At 43.6% G+C, this 7148-nt stretch overlaps 1 pseudogene; it reads left to right on the top strand.

The window, feature by feature from the left end:
* Positions 1-3946: 3946 nt before the first annotated feature.
* Positions 3947-5763, top strand: LOC148501322 (uncharacterized; annotated as a pseudogene).
* The last annotated feature ends 1385 nt before the right edge of the window (positions 5764-7148 follow it).

Genomic DNA, 7148 nt, shown 5'->3' with positions numbered 1-7148 from the left:
TGTGACATAACAAAATGTGGAAAAAGTGAAGTGTTGTGAATACTTTCCGGATGCACCGTAGATTCGCTGACGCTAACTGTTAATAAAATAAATAAATCAAGTATTACATATTTTTCCGCCTTTCGTTATATAAATTGGGTATATCTGACTCCCCCCAACATACTGCTGCATATCTGACTGGCACTTACTGTGTCAAAACTTTACCTCTTGCCTTTCCAGTAACTAGCAGTGTCATGAGTGACGCTACTGACATTGCTAATCCATACTTGCCAACTCTCTCTGGTTGTCAGGGAGACTCCCTGAAATAGTAGCAATCTCCCTGACTCCCTGAAGAGTCTAGAAATCTCCCTGATTGCACCTTATCCCCAATATGAAGCTGTTATATAAAAAAATAATTGGATAATTAGTATAATTAGTATAATTTCCTTGCATCCCTATAGTTACATGCAGTTTCTGAAAAGTTTTAGTGTGTTTTTATCAACAAATAGATCTTACTAACTGCTCTGGGGCTCATTTACATTTGGATGTAAGTCAGTATTATGGCGCACCTCTCGGATTTAGCAGTACACGCCCACTTTACTGCCGCGCTCATGTGGTGCTTTCACAATCTCCATGAAATGCTTTTTCAAAAGTAGGCAAGTATGTGCTAATCCCAGCTAATCTATTGAGAGAACAGCAATACTACAGGGAGCAAGTCTTAGAAGGCAGCCATGACAACACAATGAATGGTCCAGATGTACAGTATGCTAGATACGTGTTCAGCAAATATGCCAACTAAAATGGGGCCTATCACTACCTATTTACAGACAGAAGTGGTTCTAGAGTGCACTTCAGGCTGGTTAAAGTGTTTGGTTATGATTCTTACATTCATGCTAGCAATTTTTTTTATTAGTTTTAATAATTTAATACAATTAGAATTCAGCTTTGACAGAAGGCATAATACATAGGCAGGAATAGTGTAATCTCCTGCTGTCTGCTTACATCCTCCCCTATATGCCTCATGCTTTTATTATACCTCGGGTCTGCTTTATTTCTGCATCAAATATATATATATTTAACATGACTCTGCTTCAGAATCATAACACCCAAAGATCCTATAACTTGGCCAATATTACACCATCTTTATTATTGGAGGCCTGTGTTACTTAAATTGTAGCATCTTTAAATCTGGCCAGGAGAAGTTCATATATACTCGCACTATGGGGCTGATGCAGAGTGGATGTACGTTAGGGGTGATGCTAGGCTTTCTTTGACCTGGGGAAAAGACTGCTCTGCCCCCCCCCTCCCCATTAGATAGTGTCACTATCTATCTGTATGACCACCATATAATGCCAGGAACATCACAGTAACCACCATTTAAAACACAGAGCATCAGTGACCACCATACAATACATAGAGCATGTGACCACCATATAATGCAGAAAACATCACAGTGACCTCAGTTTAATGCATAGAACATTACTGACCACCATGTAATACAGATAGCATCAGAGAACACCATGTAATGCAGAGAGCATAAGTGATCACCATATAAAACAGAGAGCATCAGTGACCACTGTCATACCTTCAGCATCATTTTATGATTGTTGTATGCATTTTTTCTGTGTAAGCTCCACCTAAATGTCAATCTGATAATTGTTTGGTTTGAGCTTTACAGGCTACGTTGAAGCATCCCAATGCACCCTGGGTAGATGATATGTCAGTTTCCATTTTAGTTTCCACATGGTCACTGCAAGAGGTGCATATATCCAACCCTTTGTACAGCATTAATGATAAGAACTTTATATCTGCTATCATAGATTTGTTGTAAGCTCAAAATCCTGTTTTCTTAATGTATTATATATTGTTAGTACATTATTCCACTGTACACTTTCTCATGTATGTTTTTATGTTTTGCATTTCAGTTTTACCATTGAATTCAACAATTACTTGCTACTACAATAAACTCTATTCTCCAGATTTTCACATCTACAGTAGACTGGATTTATTGAAAAGTCTGAGTGTTTATGCTGTCTGTCAACTTATACTCAGGCCATAGGGAAGTTTATAGAGAGATCAGGACAGTAAAACATTGGCTGTCAGCAAGTGGGACATATATTCTGAATCACAGATCTGCCACACGCCCTGCTCAGCTGTCTGCGTATGACAGCAGTTTCTACACAGTACACTATGCACACAGTGGCCATTCAGCAATAGGAGTACCGCCATTTGACTTCACAGACAAATCCACCTCCATATGGTGATACAGCAGTCAAGCACCTTCTTAACAGCACCAAGACCCTGACTTCTCAGAGACCCGCTACATTGTCATCGCAGTAACCTGCATACTGCAATATAGCAGTCCCTACACGGTCAAGCGTCTACACTTTAACATCATGTCAGAGAAACAGACATCTTCATACAAAACAAGGTCCCAAAATCTTCATCTGTCAGTAACACTATTATTGCCCACACAAAAAATTCAACTGCAAAAGTGTAGGCTGCCTTTGCAGAGCAAGAAATGCCTTTGAAAATACAGAAACTCATAAACTTTACTATACAGTCATGGTGGCATCGAACATGGCAAGGAGCACAGTGGAGAGGAAAAGGACCCCACTGCAGGCACATCAGAGATCACTTCCCAATGTACCGAACTCTGCAGAGAAGCCCAAAGCAACAGATCTTGCTCCAAACTCTGTTAGTCAAATCAAACTTTTTTGAGATCTTTAGTATAAAAGGCCTCAGCACTCTTTACGCCTGAAAGACTTGAACAAAACAAGGATACCTGCATAGATTTGTAAATTATTTAATTGTTCTTCCCTTCTATATTAATCTTAAACACAAATAATAGTTGGCACAGGAAGTACATTCCCGGGTAGCCACCCCTGCAATTGACCAAGGTATTTCCCTGGACTTAAGTGACGGGAAGACAACCCTGCTCTAGTTTGAATGGTGAATCCCTGGAATTTTACTCCCAGGCTGCACCCAGCAGCTTCTGATTGGCCGGCTATGGCTGCCTGCTGCATGATGATCGCAGCATCAGCGGCAGCCGTAGAGGGAGAGAGACGCAGCACATGCTGCAGACAGACGTGATTGTTACAGGCAGGCCAGTGCATTGGAGAGGAGAGGGGACAGGAGAGGAGTGGCAGTGATGGAGGGCAGAGTGGGCAGAGGAGAGGAATACCAGTGGTGGTTTCAAATCATGTCTCATTGGAAGGCAGAGGAGGTCCGGGAGCTCTTACATGTGAAGGGAGAGGAGGAAATAAAAGCTCAAATTACAGGCACAGGGCCTGATTCAGAGCCGCTCGCTCTGACAGAGTGCTCGCTCTGAATCAGGGCCGGGCTTTTTTTGTTTTTGGTGCAGCCTCTTGGCCGCTCGCATAGCTGTGGGTGACCACCCACAGCTATAGCGAGCGGCCATGATGATGGTTGCGATGGTCAAGACCATCGCAACCATCGGGCTTTTGACAAGACCCTTGTGGTAGGGTCTCGTTCATCGCAAGCCCCAGAGAGCTTTCGGCTCTAACAGATGTCACTTGTGATGTCTGTGGGGCTGCCCCCAAACAGCAGGCGTTCACATGGGAATGCCTCCGTTTGGGCAGCCACCCCCCTGGCCCGCCCGCCCACCAAAGGGGGCGAGCTGTCACTCAACATCGACAGCTCGCCCCCCTTTGGTGCGAGACCCAGAGCAACGGATTGCCCGTCGCTAGCCGGGTCTCGCGCATGCGCACAACGGAGCTGGCTCTGTCGAGCGCATGCACTGTGGGCCACCATCAACCCGGTTGCGAGCGCTCAGCGCTTGCGACCGGGTCTGAATCAGGCCCACTGTTAAGGATGCCATGATCTATGGCAACGTTGCAAAGATCCTGTTTAGCAGGGTATTGTGCAGACACAGCAGCAAGTTCTTAATAAACTAAAGTCCCTGAAGAAACAATATACAAAGGTCCATGACCGCAATCGCAGTGGTATGGGAAAGGCGGAGTGCCCCTTATATGATTTGTGCTGTTCCATTTTTGGGCACACAGCACTATGCAACCCCTTGCCCTATCTTCATCAAGTGATGCTGGCACACTGTTTGCAACACAGAGTGCATGTCTTCATCAACTGCTGAGTGCAGCCAGCAGAGACCGGCATCATCGCAGGTCCTATTTGTTGATGATCCTGATGACGAGTCATCTACTACCATCATCATGGAACCAAGCACCGCCACAGATGTGACAGCACCATCGCAGAGCCAGGGCTCAGAGTTCTAGCCACACACCCAGAGAAACAAGCCCACCCTACGCAGTAACAGTAAGTTCACCTCGATTACCTCTATGTATTGCAGCGTTAACCTATGTGATTTGCAATTTATAGTAGGTTTTGTCTATAAAATAGTTTGAAACTCTGGTAAATATTGTGGCTGTTCTTCACATATAAGCGCGACTTTGATGGAACTTTGGGCTCGATTCAGACCTGCTCACTAGGATGCGTTCACACGCAGCCTGCCGAAGTTTGCATTCTGCGCATGCGCACACATCGTAGTGCGCATGCACGAACTAGTCCATGCGATCAGGAAGCGTTCACTCGCTGCACATAGCCACCTCGCTAGAATGAGTGACAGGACCAGCCGTTTGTGGGTAGAGACAGGGGATGGTCGATGGAAACGGTGGAGTGGTGGTGTGAACGCAGACGTGCCTGAGTGTCTTAATGCCATTTCAGAGGTGTGCATATTTAAGACGTAGCATCATAGTACATGTCATATGGTTGAAATTTACACTGGAACACTTGCAGTGCTTGCGGTAGGGTATGGTCAGCCACAAGTGCGTTGCGAACGCTTCCGTCGGTAGTTGATGTTACCGATGGTTGCATACACATCCTGGAGATGACGTGTATAAGTGGGCATCTTAAGACAGGCTGCTGGGCGCCTACATACACACCGCAATCGCACGCCAAGACATAGTGGGCGTGCTTCTGCCTTGCTGTGCGATCGTGGGATTTGCATACTTTCGCTACATGCAAACGCATCTAGTGAGCAGGTCTGAATCGGGCACTTTGATCAACAGTTTTCTTGTTAATGATTAGGTGCACGGTCACCGCATGCACGGAGGCGTTGATAGTGCTGCTTTTTGTTTGTGGCCCATTTTCAATCATGTGTTTCAATCATTATTTTCATTTTTGTGATGCCTAATGTTCTCTCTCTTTTGTTTTCAGTTTTCACAGTTCCAACACGTAAAAAGAAGGAGACCAAAATAAAGGCAGCTACAAAAGCCATGAGTAATATCCTGTGTGAACGACTACGTGAGCTGAACTCGGAATGGCAGGCTCAAGAGGATGCTGGACTGCAGCGATTCAATGGCAATGAACGAGAATTGCAGAGCAATTTACTAACGCAAATGGTAGCTGTGTAGGAAAGGGCCAGTCGCGATAACCGTGACTTTTTCGCTCAACTATTGAGCGAAATCCGCTCCACACCAACACAGGTGCCACCTCCACCCATTTTGCACAACAAGCGCACCGTCCAAACTCATTTGGGCCTACAGTACATCCCAGTATGGACAACAAGCTCAGTCTTCCACCTCGTTCGGGCCTACATCCCAGTATGCACAACAAGCTCAGTCTCCCACCTCGTTCGGGCCTACATCACAGTATGTGCAACAAGTTCAGTCCACCACATCTTTTGTGCCTACATTCCAGTATGCAGCGCACAGCAAGCTCAGTCTCCCACCTCTTTTGGGCATACAAAAACTAGAGTCTCCATCAACATTTTCAGAGAGTACATTTAATAATGTAAACAAAGGGTAGCTATTTGTAGATTCATTGTCTTCTAGTACTACTTACAAAGAACTACAGTAGAGGCCTATCCATTACATGACTTTTTCAATGATCCAACCAAAACCAGGAGGTTTTAGTCACATTGTTCAGAAAGTCATCCAATGGATAGCCAGCAAGGACCAGCGATGCGCGTGCACGCTGGGTCCTTGCCGACCCTGACTATCTATGGAACATGCTGTTCAACCTGACGACGATCGTCAGGTTCCACATGTTCCCAGATAGGAGGTCGGGATCCTGCACTGAATGACGTTCAGTGAACGCCGTTCAGTGTGGGCACCGCACCCGGCGACCTGAATGACTGAACGCTAGTCGTTCAGTTCTTCAGGTCGCGTAATGGATAGGCCCCTTTACTCCTACCAATAGTCCAGAGTGTAGTATGTACAGAAATCTTGTGATGTTTACTATACATAAAACATATGTTACACATGATTATTTTATTACATTTTATTAATAAATGTTAAATATAATATGCACAGGTTTTGGTGTGTTATTTGGTGAAGTAACTGCTTCTAATATAAGCAAGGTATATAAAAGTCTATACATAAATATGGAAAGTATTGCGCACAGAAGTATAATCGCACTTAACTTTTGTATTTTTATGGGGTGTCTAATGCCTCAATTATTAAATAATAAAAAGTATTTTGTGTTAAATTGTTCTGCTCATAATATGAGCTACTTATATCAAAATCCATACATAACTAAGGAGAACATTGTGCTCAGTTGTAAATGCGCACTTAACTTTTTATATTTTTATGGGGTGTCTAATGCCTCAGTTAAATAATAAAAAGTGTTTTGTGTTAAATGCATACGCTCATAATAAATTATGAGCTACTTGATCAAAGGCCATCCCAAAATATGGTGACAATTTTGCACAGAATTATAAGTGCATTACTGTGAACTATTGCTTGTGTTGTATTTTGTGTGTCATTCTTTCCAATGTAGCAAATATGGAAGTAAGGCTTTCACACATGTTTTTGAATTTTAAAAAACGAGTTTATTAAAATAAGCCTTTATTTTGAATCAACAAGTGACTTGCAATTAATTTTTGTGACTTGAAGTATTAAATTGATATTTATGTAGTACAGCAAATCCACCAGACAAAACAAGCTCTCCATGCTACACAAGTGCTTGTCAGCCATAATTACAGCAATGCATTATGGGAGCCTCACCCAGTCCTTTTATAGCAAGCCCCCACCTTTGCAGCATGACCTAATTTTGTGTGCCAGCAAAGCGTCCACTTTAAAATGACAAAACTGTGAAAAAATCTGTAAAATAGTAAAAATCCCTGCTTACTGTATGTCTGAAAGGGGTCAACCTTTGACGGGTTTCAGGTGTAGTGTGAAAGGGGGTCTCGA

This window comes from Taudactylus pleione, unplaced genomic scaffold (assembly GCF_031769625.1).
Source record: "Taudactylus pleione unplaced genomic scaffold, aTauple2 ptg000520l, whole genome shotgun sequence".
Classification (NCBI taxonomy): Eukaryota; Metazoa; Chordata; class Amphibia; order Anura; family Myobatrachidae; genus Taudactylus; species Taudactylus pleione.
The sequence above is the reverse complement of the archived record's forward strand: the minus strand, read 5'-3'. Positions and strand labels throughout refer to the sequence as shown.